This window comes from Oncorhynchus kisutch, linkage group LG12, assembly GCF_002021735.2.
Source record: "Oncorhynchus kisutch isolate 150728-3 linkage group LG12, Okis_V2, whole genome shotgun sequence".
NCBI lineage: Eukaryota > Metazoa > Chordata > Actinopteri > Salmoniformes > Salmonidae > Oncorhynchus > Oncorhynchus kisutch.
This window is the reverse complement of record NC_034185.2, coordinates 25,921,915-25,937,809: the sequence shown is the minus strand read 5'-3', so window position 1 is coordinate 25,937,809 and position 15,895 is coordinate 25,921,915. Positions and strand designations below refer to the sequence as shown.

The 15,895-nt window shown below is 44.6% G+C and overlaps 1 pseudogene; it reads right to left on the bottom strand.

Moving 5' to 3' along the window:
* LOC109901376 (intraflagellar transport protein 172 homolog) overlaps nt 1–15,593 on the bottom strand; it is a 144,401-nt pseudogene extending 128,808 nt beyond the window's left edge.
* Between the last annotated feature and the right edge of the window lie 302 nt (nt 15,594–15,895).

The following is a 15,895-nucleotide window of genomic DNA, read 5'->3' as shown; positions in this document are numbered from 1 at the left end:
AATTAGGCATCAGAATAAAATAGAATTTCACCTCAAAAAAATTAAGTTGCCCTTTACTGATGAATGTTGTTTCTCACAGGAGATCAATAAGCGAGGCAAGTATTGAGATGACACAGAGTTGGGGGCACATGGTGACATATTGACTTTGTGGCAGGCTTGCAGCGTGAGGGAGATTACTCTGTCTAATATGGAAAGACACAGGCTCCTTTTGAGGCAGATAGACTGGAGGTCGACACAACACAGCACATACCTTATTAAAGTCCAATTTGCTATCAGTGCACGGCAAATGAACACTTTTGTTTGTCAATTTGTTGTAGTCGGACCTTGACCTGAACTGCAACTGACAATTTTCTGGATGTGAGTGAAATATAAGCAGGGCCCTATAACCCAATGTTGGAAAACTTTGCCTTTGATGAATTTGGCAGCAGGGTTGTGGTCGATACGGGTGTAAAACAGAGGGTAATGAATGATAGGGAGGGAGAGAGGAAAAGAGGAAGAAGAGAGGGAGTGGAAATGACATAAAATATGTTTCATTGTCACATACACAGGATAGGTGCAGTGAAATGTGTTGTTTTACAGGGTCATGAGAGAGGTTACCTTTCCCCTCTCTCCCCAGGTCCTGGGCTCGGCTGACGTACAGAGCCGACACGTCCTCCGGGTCATACATTTCGCTGCCAGCTAGGACACACAATGAGTGTGTGTGAGTACTGGTTCCCCGTGTACATAGCCAATTAGATTTATGCATTGTGTTATTATATTTATATCGCTGGAGTATTTCTCCAGTCTTATCCTGATTCCTGTGTGAATTCAAGTATGCATGCTCCCTCTAATTCTCGCTCTCCCTCCCTCTCGGAAGAACGGAACACAGGGACCATGCCTCAGGACTCCCTGGCCTAATGACTCCTTGCTGTCCCCAGTCCACCTGGTCATGCTGCTGTTCCAGTTTCAACTGTTCTGCCTGTGGCTATGGAACCTTGACCTGTTCACCGGATGTGGTACCTTGTTCCGGACCTGCTGTTTTCGAAATCTCTCCTACCCCACCTTCTGTCTAACTCAGCTATGGAAAGCTAACTGACATTTACTCCTGAGGTGCTGACCTGTTGCACCATCTACAACCACTGTGATTATTATTTGACCCTGCTGGTCATTTATGAACTTTTGAACATCTTGGCCATGTACTGTTATAATCTCCACCCGGCACAGCCAGAAGAAGGTTCCTCTCTAGGTTTATTCCTAGGTTTCTGCCTTTCTAGGGAGTTTTTCCTAGCCACCGTGCTTCTACATCTGCATTGCTTGGCTGTTTGGGGTTTTAGGCTGGGTTTCTGTATAGCACTTTGTGACATCGACTGATGTAGAGGGCTTTATAAATATTTTTGATTAATTGATATAAGCTTTTATATTTTTTGTATCTCTGCGTTACTGGGAAGGGCCTGTAAATAAGCATTTCACTGTTAATCCACACCTGTTGTTTACAAAGTGGGTGACAATTTGTGTGTCTAGCCAGATCACTAACTCACTTTAATTCCCACCACAATTCACGCTAAATCCCACTTTAAAAGAACACACAGGCCTGCTACAACTAAACATAGAAAGCACAGCAGTGTTTCCCATTTCAATCAACCCCCTGGCATTTGAAACTGGGCGAGCCAGATGACGAGATGGGACATTGAGGAGGACACATACCTTATGAGCCTGCTCCCACCCACCGTGAACATATCAATGGCATCTTTGATGTGGTCTCTCTTCACAAACAGGGGCTCTGCAACCTGGTTTCCCACAGAGAGAGAGAGATGGGTGAATTTCTGTGGATTCCAGCTCTGAAAGTACTGCATCGATACTTTAATTAAATTCGGCAAACATGCTGCTCACGTAGCACAGAGGCAGCATGGAGTCTGGTCTGGAAAAAAGCAGACGTCGCCAGCTGCCAGGTTGCTAGGCCCCTGACTCATCAGAACAGTTGGAATGAGGCTGCGGTCATCTCCTCCCCTCCCGCTCTCTCTCCATCACTCTGCCCTCTAATCTCACACTCCTGGCTGGAGGCGTAGTACTGGGCTATCTTCAGGTAGTACTTCCCTCCTGACCGGTCTTCCTGTAACTCCAAGATATGGACCGCCTTCCACTGGCGAGCTCCTACAGCTGCCTCAATGGTCTTCGAGGAACAACTATGATAGAGAGATAACAAAGGGGTAGGAGAGGAGGGGAAGAGCAAAGGGGTCGATGAAGCGATTGCACCAATGAAGGACATTGAACTAATCAAATACAATACAAAGCAACCTTATTCATCCCCATGGAGAAACTAATAGGCTACGCCCAGCCCAGCCAAGGAGCAATTAAGACTAGGCTGGCTCTACCCAATGTCAGGATCCTGTCAAAGTACTCCCCACATCCACTTTTACTGGTCATTTCTTCATTTGATTCCTATGTGTTGATTCCCAGCAGTATGTGATTAGTAGGAGATGGAGCTTTACTGAGGCCCATTTTGCCAGTCAGTCAGACCACCACAGTATTAACAGAGGGCCAGCCATCCAATTAGCATCCAGTGTTCTATCTACAGCAGCCTACCCTGGGGACTGAAGCCCTGGCGCTGCCTAATGAACAATACCTCCATTTGATTACAGAGGAAATTAATCATTCACTTCACTTTATAAACAAACCCCTCACGCCAGCTCCTCCTGTTTCCCACTCCTTTCATCTCTTTCCTTCTCTCTATATCACTCCCTCGCTGGTTGGATTAACTTATGGGCAGACAGCAGAGCTGACTCACCCAGCCTCGATGTAATGGTTGATTGCAGCGTCCATTTGTTTCTGCTGGACCAGGTAGTCTACCCAGTCCTCCTCCAGCTTTACCACGTCAGTTGGGAAGGAAACACGAGCCAGCTCCACAACTACCCTCAGGGAAAGACGTCCCAGTTACATTCACATCAATATAGTTTGCAATTAATTCTCTAAACCAGTATAAAACCCACCATCAAGATTGGGCCATTAACTAAAGAGCTAATACATAACACTACCCAATAGGTAATGTTAATGAATATGTTAACCTCCACCTGCTGTGTCAGGCCTACCTTTCCGGAAGGTGTGGCCCTTGTGGTAGCAGTCCAGAACCCTCTGGTGGTTCCTGATCTTCTCAAACAGATCTCCTCCCTGATGATAGGGGAGAGAAAAGTTCATTAGTTTCAGTTAAACTTCCTCCCTCTCATTTAGTCACTTAGAGCATCTCAGGAACTCTGGTCCATAACCAGATGGTTCAAGAGCAGAGAGAGAGAGACACAGAAACAGAGAGAAACTCAGAAAAGTGGACAGAGCGAGAGAGAGAGAAAGATTGAGGAGAGAAACAGAGAAAACAGAGGGCTGACTAACATCCCTCCCAGCACATCCTTTATTAAGACCCACAGAGACACCTTCCCTGACATCTGTTCTGAGGAGTCACCCATGGCCCAGAGTAAGATCTTAATCAGCACTGAGACTCAGGGTGTACACAGAGCTAGAACACTGCACATCTGTCTCTCTCTGCACAAACTTCTGCTGCCTCACAAAAGACAAGCCAACTTATCCATCACACACAAATCACATTGCCAGACAATCAAGCAGAGTCCCTCAGAACTTCTCCATCAGGAGCACCGGAGAGGGGATCTAAACAACCACTAATCTCATCTCATTAACTTCTCCTCTGTCGCCATGCTGCCTTGAAGAGGCCTAGTGTAATATTAACGGCAGCCATTGAGTTCGCTGTGTGACTTTGCAGTGGTCATGACACCCACCCTCTCATAGAACTCTCCCTTGATGAGGGCAGCAGCGATTCTACGGAGGATGTCACTGTTGGAGACCAGCTCCTCGCGGCCAAATCGGGCGGCCTTGACTGGTAGGCCCACCTTGAGGTTGACGACGCCCATGAAGTCCTCCTCCCCCTCTTTGACCTCGCCAACCTTCTCATGCTGGTTGGTCTCCATCAGCCACTGGTAGTAGCTGTGACGCAGTAGCTGTGACGCAAGTCCTGAGTACTGGCTACTCCAGGGTACTCCACAGTCTCTTAGTACTGGTTTACCTTGGCTTCAGCGATGCAGTCGTCCCACATGTGAAGCTCCTGATACATCTCCAGCACCTCATCAATGGCATTGTACAGAGCACACCACACTTAATTATACATGAGGCTGGGAGTCTCTGAAAGTCTCAGACCAAACTCTCCAGATTCATGTTCTCTTACCGGCTCCATATAGTACAACTCTGCCAGCTTGTAGTTCTTGTCCAGCATGGCAAGGCGTGCTTTGACTTGGTAGAACTCTGTACCATCACCACCCTGGAGATTAGACAAGACAAGTGTCACATACAGGTAATATCAACTAAATGGAATGTCCTTTCTAGCAGACTGGTGCAGACTTATGCATTAGCGAGCAGACCACTGCAACAATGGCTAACAGGTGTGTGTGTGATAAGCATTACTGGGGTTTAGTAACTCAGCGGAGTTGAGTGACGTAATGGATTGAATGAATGGCCTGGCCAGCCAGGGAGCAGCTGAGCAGACAGGGGTGCCAGGCTGGGAGGGGGGTTGCCAGTGTGGCAGCTGCCCACACTCCAGGGGCCAGAGAGACCCACACAGGGGCCCCAACTGACACCCAGGGCTCAGCCTTGTAGCCCCCAGATGGAACACCTGGATTGGGTTTCCTCCAACAGAGCATTCAAGTGGACCCAAACTAGAGCCTCCAACACTACTAAGGGGAGAGACCAACACACACTACAATACGTACAAATTGGTCAACGATATTGTTAGTCTCGTTCAGAAAGCGAACTTGAGACATCCCAAGGCAGCAAAGCACCTAAAAGAAACACAAAAATGGCTTAAGGGACAATGAGGGTGCAGCTAAATCAAATGTTTACAGATAAACGTTTAAACCTCTAAAAACAACAGCCTTAACCCTGGCGCTGGAGCATGGCTAAACACAAGAACGTTTCAATGGCTTTAACCTGGGCCGGCTGTATTACCAGCTCTTTCAGAGGAGTTGCATCACGCTAAAAAGCTGTGCTCGCCATCTTATTAGCAAACCACACTCTATTTACATTCTCCTCTCCGGACAAAACTTTTTCCTGCATTTATGCAAATCAAACTACATACATAACAAAATCTCACTGCATTATTGATGCCATGCTACAGTGAAATCGAACTTTCACCCCCCAAAAATAGAAGGAAAATGCCTATAAAAAAGGGGGGAAAAGGACAAAAACTTGCTCTGGTGGTGCTTGCTTAAGCAAAATGTCCTATTAAGAGAGAGACTTCTCTACATGAGTATTACAGAGTAAACTCAGCTCTGGATGAGCTGCTTGGCTTTTTACTATTTCTGCCCCCCAGTCACACACACAGCTTAGAAAACCACTGAGGGGAGGGGCTGCTCTAAGCTAAACATCTTCACAGGAGACAAGTCACTTTTCACAACTTAAAACGGGGGGAGAGGTATAGAAAAGACTGCATTAGAAGATAAGCCTAGTGTTGCTGAGTACCCTTGGGGGACACACAATGGCATGTATGGAGAGTGTGCGTGTGTGTGGGGCCCCCAACTGTGCTGACCTCTCTGCGATGTGGAGCTGGCAGGCCTCCAGGGACAGTTTGCTCAGAGTTTTCCACTCAGGACATCTCCAGAGTCTCCAGGAACGCTGTGGCTCTGAGGAAGACACACACACGTGAGTCACAGAGCAGGACGATCCCCAGTGACAACACACAGCAGGAGAGAGCCACAAAGAATACAAGTAAAAACATATTCAACAGAATCACATTATTTTTTGAAGCTATACGGTGACAGTTCGACCAACCCCCCAAAAAAATATTGAAAAAAAGAAAATGAAAAAAAAAAAGTGCTGGTTGTTGAAATAGACTTCATACACCTCAAATAGGGGACACAGTATTTATTTCCAAATGGGTGGAATGCACACCGAAATAGTTGCATTTTAAACCCACAAATTCCACCCTTGCATGGATGTTGCACAATGTGGGATCTAATCAAAACCAATTCAGAAACAAGTATAGTAATAATCTCTTGACACTAGCTGCCACTTTCATGCACTGCAAAAAACCCACTGCATTCTTCAGGGATGCAAACTAGTAAGGGCCCAAAAAGGTGACTTTTTCTTCTTCACTGAAACGTGCAAAAAATAAATCCCTGCTAGGGGGAAATGCAGGTTTTAAACAACAAAGAATGTATCTACATGATCAGTCTCTGTGCGTAAAAGAGGTTAATGTGAACCGAACACACAGCTAAAAAATGAAAAGAGAGCAATCCAATGTTATTTGTTGCCAAGACTTTACTGCAAATGGCACTCAAGTCTTGAGAAAATAAACAATACACTAATATTAAAGTTAACCATGACAGCCTTAATAATAGAACACTTGTGACCACATAAATATTGCACTCTGAAAAAAAAAAATCTTAAAGTAGAAATATAATCAAAAAGAGGCATTGTATTTTTGCTCTATTATAGTGGCCAGTATAGACATTGATCAGGTGCACATGGCTACATGTGTGCAAAAACAACTTACACAGAGTATAAACAAAGTATAACTCCCCCTCACTCACATGTCTTACTGTCAAGTTCAACACAACAAAAACAATATATTTGGGCTACACTGCACATTATTACATTGAACACTTTCTGTTCTATAATGTGCCAGAAAAAGTGAGAAAAATGGAAAGTGTGTGGTGTTCCATTCACCAATAGTGGCACCCAGATTAAAACAGGCCCAGCTCCAGCTGATCCCTGAATCCACTTGTTTAACAAGCATTTTCACCTAATTTCATTCTGAAAATTAACCACATACTGTAGAGGGAAAACACGTGTTAACAGATAGTGGTTAGTTCGTTAACTAGTTAAAATTCACAGATTGCCAGGGTCCAGTAAGCAACTAACGTGTTATAATCTGAAGAAAGGCAAGGAGTCGCATACCAGTTAATGTAACGACCCTGGGTTTATCAACGCGGACATCGACTCTGCCGCTTGAACATGCTTTTGGGGCACAGTCGAGAGCGCGCTGGACCTCGGGCTAGAAGGTCGAGGGTACCAGACCTGCTGTTTCATTCCAATACTATAGCGATTTGGGTAGGTTACTAATGTTAGCTCATCTGATGTTGTAACGTTATCTGTCTGACTTTATTAGCAAGCTCATTTTCACACCATAAACTCAATTATTTGATCAGATAAATTGGCTAACATTGCTCAACATTTCTCTGGCTACGGAGAATTCGATCCAGCTAGCAAGATACTTAACTATGGGAATACTTGTTCAATCACACTTTCTCCCTCACCTCAAACTTTCCAAATGCCAGTAGTTTTTCGGCTACAGCTCATGAAGTGCACTTGATCACCTTCTCACCCCCGTCCCGGTGGTCAGGCTTCTCACGTTACCTCTTCGTTGTCGTTCAGGGGACGCGCTGGTGTAACTGACAAGCTGCATTTCCAGAGGCGCGCTGATGCTGTAACTAGTAAATTGGTTGCATCTTCTTCCTTCAGTTGCGTTCTACGCTGGCTGCGTTCTGTTGCTATGTGAACGATTGGCTGAGCCTTGGATACAGCAGCCAGTATTGCTCAAAACGCGCAACACTCGTTCGCTTACAGCCAGTAGTGATCCGAGATGCTAAATTAGCCCTATTCTCATCCCTTATAGCTCTGCATTCCGAGGCCTAATCAAATATTTAACCTTTATTTAACTAGGCAAGTCAGTCAATAACAAATTCTTATTTAGGCCTACCCCGGATAAACCTGAAACAGGACGACGCTGGGCCAACTGTGCGTTGCCCTATGGGACTCCCAATCACGGACGGTTGCGATAGCCTGGAATCGAACCAGGTTCTGTAGTGACGCCTCTAGCACTGAGATACAGTGCCTTAGACCTCCGCGCCACTCTGTGGAGGACAATGAGAACACAAGCATATAGGCCTCCCGAGTGGTGCAGTGGTCTAAGGCACTGCAACGCAATGCTAGCTGTGCCACTAGAGATCCTGGTTCGAGTCCAGGCTCTGTAGCAGCCGGCCGTGACCAGGAGACCCATGGGGCGGCGCACAATTGGCCCAGCGTCGTCCGAGTTAGGGAAGGGTTTGGCAAGCAGGGATGTCCTTGTCACATCACGCACTAGCGACTCCTGTGGCGGACCGGGCGCAGTGCACGCTGACACGGTTGTCAGGTGTACAATGTTTTCGCCGACACGGCTGGCTTCCGGGTTAAGTGGGCATTGTGTCAAGAAGCAGTGTGGGTTGTGTTTCGGAGGACACACGGGTCTCGACCTTTGCCTCTCCCGAGTCCGAACTGGATGAGACAAGACTAAGACTGGATACCACAAAACTAGTGAGAAAAAGGGGTAAACATTTTTTGTTTGTTAAAGGAATGAATGTTTCTGAATGGCTGGGGGGGGGGGTAAAAAGAAGACCAGGTCACATTGGGTTGAAGTGGGTACTAAAACATCACGGTCTGGTCTATAAATAGAAAGTAGTGGAGTCAGCCCAGCCCACGAGGTGACGCTAGGCCTTGCCAGCTGGCCTACTGTGAGGGAACAGTAGCACATGAGTTGGCCAGGACCTCCCTCTCTCACCCTGAGGGGGGACATGGTGGCTTTCTCTGGGCTGTCGATGTTGTAACACACACACAGGTCACCTCTGTTCTTGCCCACCACTACGTCACTGCCAGGAACTCACTGCAAGTAGGAGCAGAAACTCAACACTGTGGTTTTAATGCTGCTCTCAACGTCATACAGGTGGAGCTGAGGGAGGGGGAGAGAGGACCAGGCAGTGATGCAAGGAATCAAAGAAACTCAAAATCAGCAGTAATGCACCTTTCAAAACTAGAAATCAAGGTCTACTGGGTCCTTTACAACAAATTCTAAACCATAGCAAAACATCCCTTGAGTGTACAAAACATTGTGAACACCTTTCCAAGACAGCCTTCTCCTGGATTCACCTGGTCAGTCTATGATCCAGGATTGATGTCACTTGTTAAATCCACTTCTATCAGCGTAGATGAAGGGGAGACAGGTCAAAGAAGGATTTTTAAGCCTTGAGACATGGATTGTGTTTGAGTGCCATTCAGAGAGTGAATGGGCAAGACAAAATATTTGCCTTTGAACAGGGTACATACGGTGCATACGTTTGCGTCAAGAACTGCAATGCTGCTGGGTTTTTCACGCTCAACAGTTTCCCATGTGTATCATAGTTCACCATCCAAAGGACATCCAGCCAACTTGACACAACTGTGGGAAGCATTGGAGTCAACATGGGCAAGCATCTCTGTGAAACGCTTTCGACACCTTGTAGAGTCCACAGCAACGACTTGGGCTGTTCTGAGGGCAAAAGGGGGGGTGAAACTCAATATTAGGAAGGTGTTCTTAATTTTTTTTTACACCATGTATGAGTAGAATTTGTCACTTCTCAGTCAGAAGTTCCCAAAGGGATTCCCAATTAAAATGGTTGTCATCCTTTGCCCAAGAGAGAGCACATCAAACAGACATAGCTCTAGGCAGCCCGTTACTTTGAGCTGCTGCCTCACCCGCAGCTTCTTGTACCTGTAAAGCAGCTTGCGCCCCATCTAGTTGAGCTCCAACAAGTCAGTCTTGGAGTCATGGCTGATGGTTCCCAGGTTGTAACCGCCAGCCAAATCCACTGTGAGTGGGAGGGAGAAGATTACCTGAGCTGTGCCTGTAGGGCATAGTATCAATCACTGACGGGCGGCTGAGGAAGAGAGAGAGAGAAAACATTCAACTCCAGAGTGATTGAACTAAGGGGAGAGGTGGTGTATCACGTTTAAAGCCACATTATATATCTATCCATCTGCTAGAGACAAGAGATAAATTAAAGATATGTTGTGACTGATGGGCTAACAGAACAAAGACATAATGAAATATGAATACGGCAATGTTCACAGTCAGCATCCATCCACTCGAACAAACACATCTATGATTCTCTCATAAATCATTTGACAGAGGCCTGGCATTGCCTCTCCTTTTATTCTGTAATTAAGCTTCCGAGAAACATGGCTAAAAAAGCATTTTCCAATTTACACTTTCAGAGCAGGTTAAGTACACAACTGACAATGCGAGGGAGGCAAAAATAAATAACTGCGCCTGTCATTCAAGGGGGAGAAATAAATTGCATGGAGGTTGCTTCTCATTTTCACCACCTAAAAATAAAAAACAGCTCGGCAGCCGACAGAAGGACATCCCTGGACTTAATTAGCACAGGAAGTGGACCAGGCAGATGGTGCTCAGCTCAGCGCTGCTTGGGAGGTGATTCAGACTTAACACAGCCGCTCGCCACCTCGCATGTCCGGACCGCCGTGGGGTCAACACCTAATTGAAAGGCATCGTTCTCAGAAAGTGGCATATGCCCGTTTGTTTCAGTATCTCTCTGTACCGGCCCTCACAGGGTCCGGCATCTCAGGCTGCTCCAGGGAAGAGAGGGAAGAGGGGGAGGGGTGTGGGCACGCTACAATCAAACGGTCGTTTACCTAATCAATACCTAAAGCAACGTGGGGGCCAGGTTGCTCGAAGCAGCACCTGCCTGCCTCCACATGAATGGGGATCATTCATCACAAAAAGGGGCAAGTCAGCATCTTTGTGTGTTAGACACTATCTACAATAAGAGTGGAGTGGCGGGCTGGGCTGGAACTGGGGCTGAGAGTGAAGGTTGCAAACACTTAGTTCAAAGATCAATAGATAGTAATAGCAGAGATACAATAATCTATTTTACACTTCTGGAAATACAAAAGTCCATGTATTTTTGGCCTGAGAATTAAAGTTAGTCAACAAGCACCCCAGTCAACCTTGGCTTAACCTGAAAAAATATATTTCTGCAGCACAGAAGTCATGATTTTATGTCCTCGGTCTCAGGGAGCATACTCTCTGCATCATACATATTCATAGCATCACCTTTCACAAACACACTTACCATGGCAATGGTCTTGATGTCAATCAGGTAGGCTAACTTGTTGCTGTCTTCAACTCCATTCTGTTTGCGCTCATTGAGACAAACACTAGAGATGCAGACAGTGTGAGGCAGAAAGATCAGGGAGCTCAGGAGGAATGTTAATACCAGCCTGAACCTCCAAACATTAGCACAGAAGTAACTCCAATCTGACAATCTTGACAGCCTAAATACAGTAGGATGGATTTGTAATGACTAACTTTGTCCACTGAAAACTGTCTTGACAGCTCTATGCAAAAGACTTATCCTTCTTATTCATTCAAACTAAGTATGCCTTACAGTCATGTACAACCAAAGCTCAACACTACCACCTAGAGACCATTTTTAACATTACTGTAGTAGACTGGGAAAAAAAGGTATATGGCTGTGCTAGTAAGTAATTAGAAAATTCATAAACTGCTTTCTATTATATAATATGCATTAGGAGGAAAATGGGTGAACACCAACCAGATGAGATGTGGGTTCATGAACTCAGTTCTCACGGATCCCAGGATGTTGTTGCTGCCGTACTCCACCAGCATCAGCGCCCCAGTGTTGCAAATCATACACAGCTGACAACACATCACAGTCAGCAGCTGACTCCCTACTCTGAGACAATTCAGAATTCCTATGTTGAAGAAGCAATGACAGACAGTTAACAGGTGCATGACAGGTATTTTCTTATTCATAAATGGGGATAGCAGTGGCTGAAAACTCCTCACAAAAGCACATAAAAACTGCAGACAAAGCTAAAACTGGGAATTGTACCATTTCATTTTCAAAGAAGAATTTCTCATTCCCCCTGGGAGCCCTGCCATCTGAAAAAAGAAGAGCAGAGGGGTCTTTGTTCACCTGGGGTGAGGTGCGGTGGGCGACACTCCCTGCTTTACACATATACCTGCAGCCAGGGCGTATTATTATTATTACTACATGTCATTTTCAACATCAGCACTCCAGCATAGGAAGGCTCCTTAAACTCACAATTAACCAGATATTAGCAGACTGAATCCTGACAGCCCTCAAACTTCTTATTATAACTTTTTAAAACAGGTCCTTGGAACTTCATCCATAACCATTGGTTACACGGTTATTGTTCTAGCTGTAATGTTGAGACGTTGCATAGAGGGGATGGAGGCCTACAATAGACACCAGTCAGCGAGGGCAATTAAATGTATTTTCTAGTACTTAAGTGTTTTAGCTTTTTATGGCTGCAGGGGCAGTATTTAGTAGCTTGGATGAAAAGGTGCCCATTGTAAACGGCCAGCTCCTCAGTCTCAGTTGCTAATATATGCATATTATTATTAGTATTAGATAGAAAACTCTAAAGTTTCCAAAACTGTCAAAATATTGTCTGTGAGTATAACAGAACTGATATTGCAGGAGAAACCCTGAGGAAAATCAAAACAGGAAGTGACTTCTATTTTGAAAACTCCATGTTCCATAGCCTCCCTTTGCTGGATTTAAAGGGATATGAACCAGATTCCTTTTACTATCGCTTCCTCAAGGTGTCAGTCTTCAGACATAGTTCCAGGCTTTTATTTTGAAAAATGAGCCAGACTGATAACATTGCATCAAGTGGTCACATGAGTTTTGCTCGCGCAACAGAATTTGGACAGCCATTTTTTTCCCCTCTCCTACTGTGAAAGACATTTGCGGTTGATATATTATCGATTATATATTTGAAAAACAACCTGAGGATGGATTATAAAAAAAACATTATGGAAACTATTTGGCATTTTTGTCTGCGTTGTCGTGACCGCTCTTTCCTGTGTATTTCTGAACATAACGCGACAAACAAAAGGAGGTATTTTGGATATAAAAATCATCTTTATGGAACAAACGGAACATTTGTTGTGTAACTGGGAGTCTCGTGAGTGAAAACATCCGAAGATCATCAAAGGTAAATTATTAATTTGATTGCTTTTCTGATTTGTGACCAAGCTCCCTGATGCTAAGTGTACTTAATGTTTTGTCGTGCGAGTGATAAACTTAAACACTTGGATTGCTTTCACTGAAAAGCATAATTTCAAAATCTGACACGACAGGTGGATTAACAAAAGGCTAAGCTGTGTTTTCCTATACTGCACTTGTGATTTCATGAATATAAATATTTGTAGTAATATTTATTGAATGTAGCGCAATGCTATTCAGCGGTTGTTGATGACACTTATCCCGATATCGGGATTGCAGCCATAACAAGTAAAATCTTCCAACTGCTCACTTCAAATTCTAGGTCTGCAATACCACACGGGTGGAGGCAAGTAAATAAATAACTATAGTGAAAGATTAGCATCAATTCCAATATAAAATAACCCCATATCCATCTGCCAGTGAATGGCCAGACTGTCATACCTCACTCAGGTTGTTGGAGGACAAGTCTCCCAGCTGCAGGGTATCAGAGGTGTGGGCCACCAGGTAGCGGTCCTTCCTCATGATCTTCACCTCATCTATCTCATGGCCGTAGTGGGATTTCAGCACAACCTGCAATCCCTGTGGACAGGTTCTTTACAATCACCTGGAGAGACAATGTTCAGTTAGATAGACTGAGCCACAAACCCACTGTCAAAGGCATAGAGAGGAGTTGGCAGTCGCAGGTTTAGAACTACTGAGTTTATTAAAGCCCCCCCCCTCTCTCTCTCATTCATTCATTCATTCATAATATATATATATATATATATATATATATATATATATCTCTACACACACATATATCTAAATAAATGCAGGACGAGACCTAAAGTGCAAAATAAAGTTCAGGAAATAGGAGAGATTCCTCTCAGGAAAACAAGCAACATTTACAATGACTGAAAAGACAAATGACAGAGGGAGTATATATATATATATATATATATATATATATATATATATATATATATATATATATATACACACACACACAGTGATAGCGTGGAGATTGGAACCAGGTGTGTGTAATGATGACGAGACCATGGGTTGATGAGTGAAGGGCGTTTGCCAGCAACAAGAAGGCCTGCAGCGCCGAACGCCTGAGTTGGACAGGAGGGGGAGCCAAAGCTAAGGCTGGTGTGACACCCGCAAGGAATTAAGTGACATGGCTAAGAAGAACTGTTGAGTCCACAGAGGGTGATGTGAAAAGCAGTGAAGGCTAGGAATATCACAATGTACCTGACTCAGTCCCTCATAAGTCATCTCAAATTTGTTCTTGTAGATGCTCCTCCAAAGGCAGCAGAAAAACTGTTTCACTCTGCCACACAGTGTACTCTGAACACAGGGATTGACAAAAACACGTTCATTAAGTTTAATTTACAAAAAGCTGTGAAAGGCAACGTGTAGCCTACTTTCTACAGTACTTTCAGAGCAAAATCAATTATGGCATGGGGTGTGCGTAACAGGTGTGTTCGTACGTGCACAGAGGCGTGAGCCGTTCCTTCTTCCAGGCCAAGGCAGTGATGGTGTACAGGTTTGGAATCTCTTTGGGGGATGCTTTGTCCCATGCTCCTTTCAGAGGACCCCAGTTGAAGACTTTGAACAAAATAATTTATCACCCAGAAGAACTTCCCAGCAATGTAAGATACTGTATGAGGTTGTATTATCATGCTTATTACCTGAATGATGATGTATCAAAATGAAGACTGACCAGTAATAGCTACCGATGACCACAGACTGTCCACCGGGGCTGGTGGCCACAGTGAACTCTTTCTCAGCGTGTCCTCGGCTGTAGTCAAAAGTCTGCTGGATGTGACCTTCCCTGCCATAGGCCACTATCTTCTTGTCACATCCAGCCACTCGGCTCCCCATGCCAGGGCATATGGTTTGGCAAGGGTGGGTCAACAATTGACCCTGCAAAAAGATGAGACATGCACATCAATACACAACATGCATCAATGCACATCTACCTGATACGATTTCAACTGTGAACCAGAGACCGTATACAGAGAGGAGTTCACTATTATTGTGATCACCACCAGATTACAACTTTGAGTGAAAAGGTTGAAATAAAGAACAAGAGCACACTGTTGTCAACGAGACAACGTAGGAATCTTCTCCGTAGACTGTAGATGACTTGTTTGTTTTTGTGTTTGCAAGGTGAACCTGAGAGGGAGCAAACAAAACATGTCAAGATCCAACACAATGTTCAGAAAAATCATTGAACTTTGTTAATAAAAAAAAATGCTGTCAATACATTGTTAAAAGATTGTGTAAATGTTTACACACCTTTCCCTCAGTTAAACCAAAAACGATTGCGTGTTCTGCCGGGCCATAACAAACATGTCAAAGCACTCTGAAACAGGATGAAATGTGTTTAATTTGAATGTTGTTGATTAAAATAAGATAACTTACCGTCTGTACAATTTTGTTGCAGATTACCTTCTCACCCCTGTCTGAGGGATAAGAAGGATGCATCACAATTGATACAAGGAGAGGCTACAGGTCGGTCAACTGTGAATTAAAACCCAGCCAAAATACAACTATGAGAAGTATGAAGTTATGCTTACCATTCCTCTCAGATTTTGTAGACATAACATAATTTATCAGTTTGGGCAATGGCAATTTTTGTTGAGTCGGGAGAAAATGCCATGGCCTTGAAAATCTAATTTTATTAGTCACATGTGCCGAATACAACAGGTGTAGAGCTTACAGTGAAATGCTTACTTACGAGCCCCTAACCAACAATGCAGTGAATGAGCCAATTGTAAACTGGGGATTATTAGGTGACCGTGATGGCTTGAGGGCCAGATTGGGAATTTAGCCAGGACACCGGGGTTAACACCCTTACTCTTACGATAAGTGCTATGGGATCTTTAATGACCTCAGAGAGTCAGGACACCCGTTTAACGTCTCATCCGAAAGACGGCACCCTCCTCCTCCTACTGGCCCTCCAACACCACTTCCAGCAGCATCTGGTCTCCCATTCACGAACTGACCAGGACCAACCCTGCTTAGCTTCAGAAGCAAGCCAGCAGTTGTATGCAAGGTGGTATGCT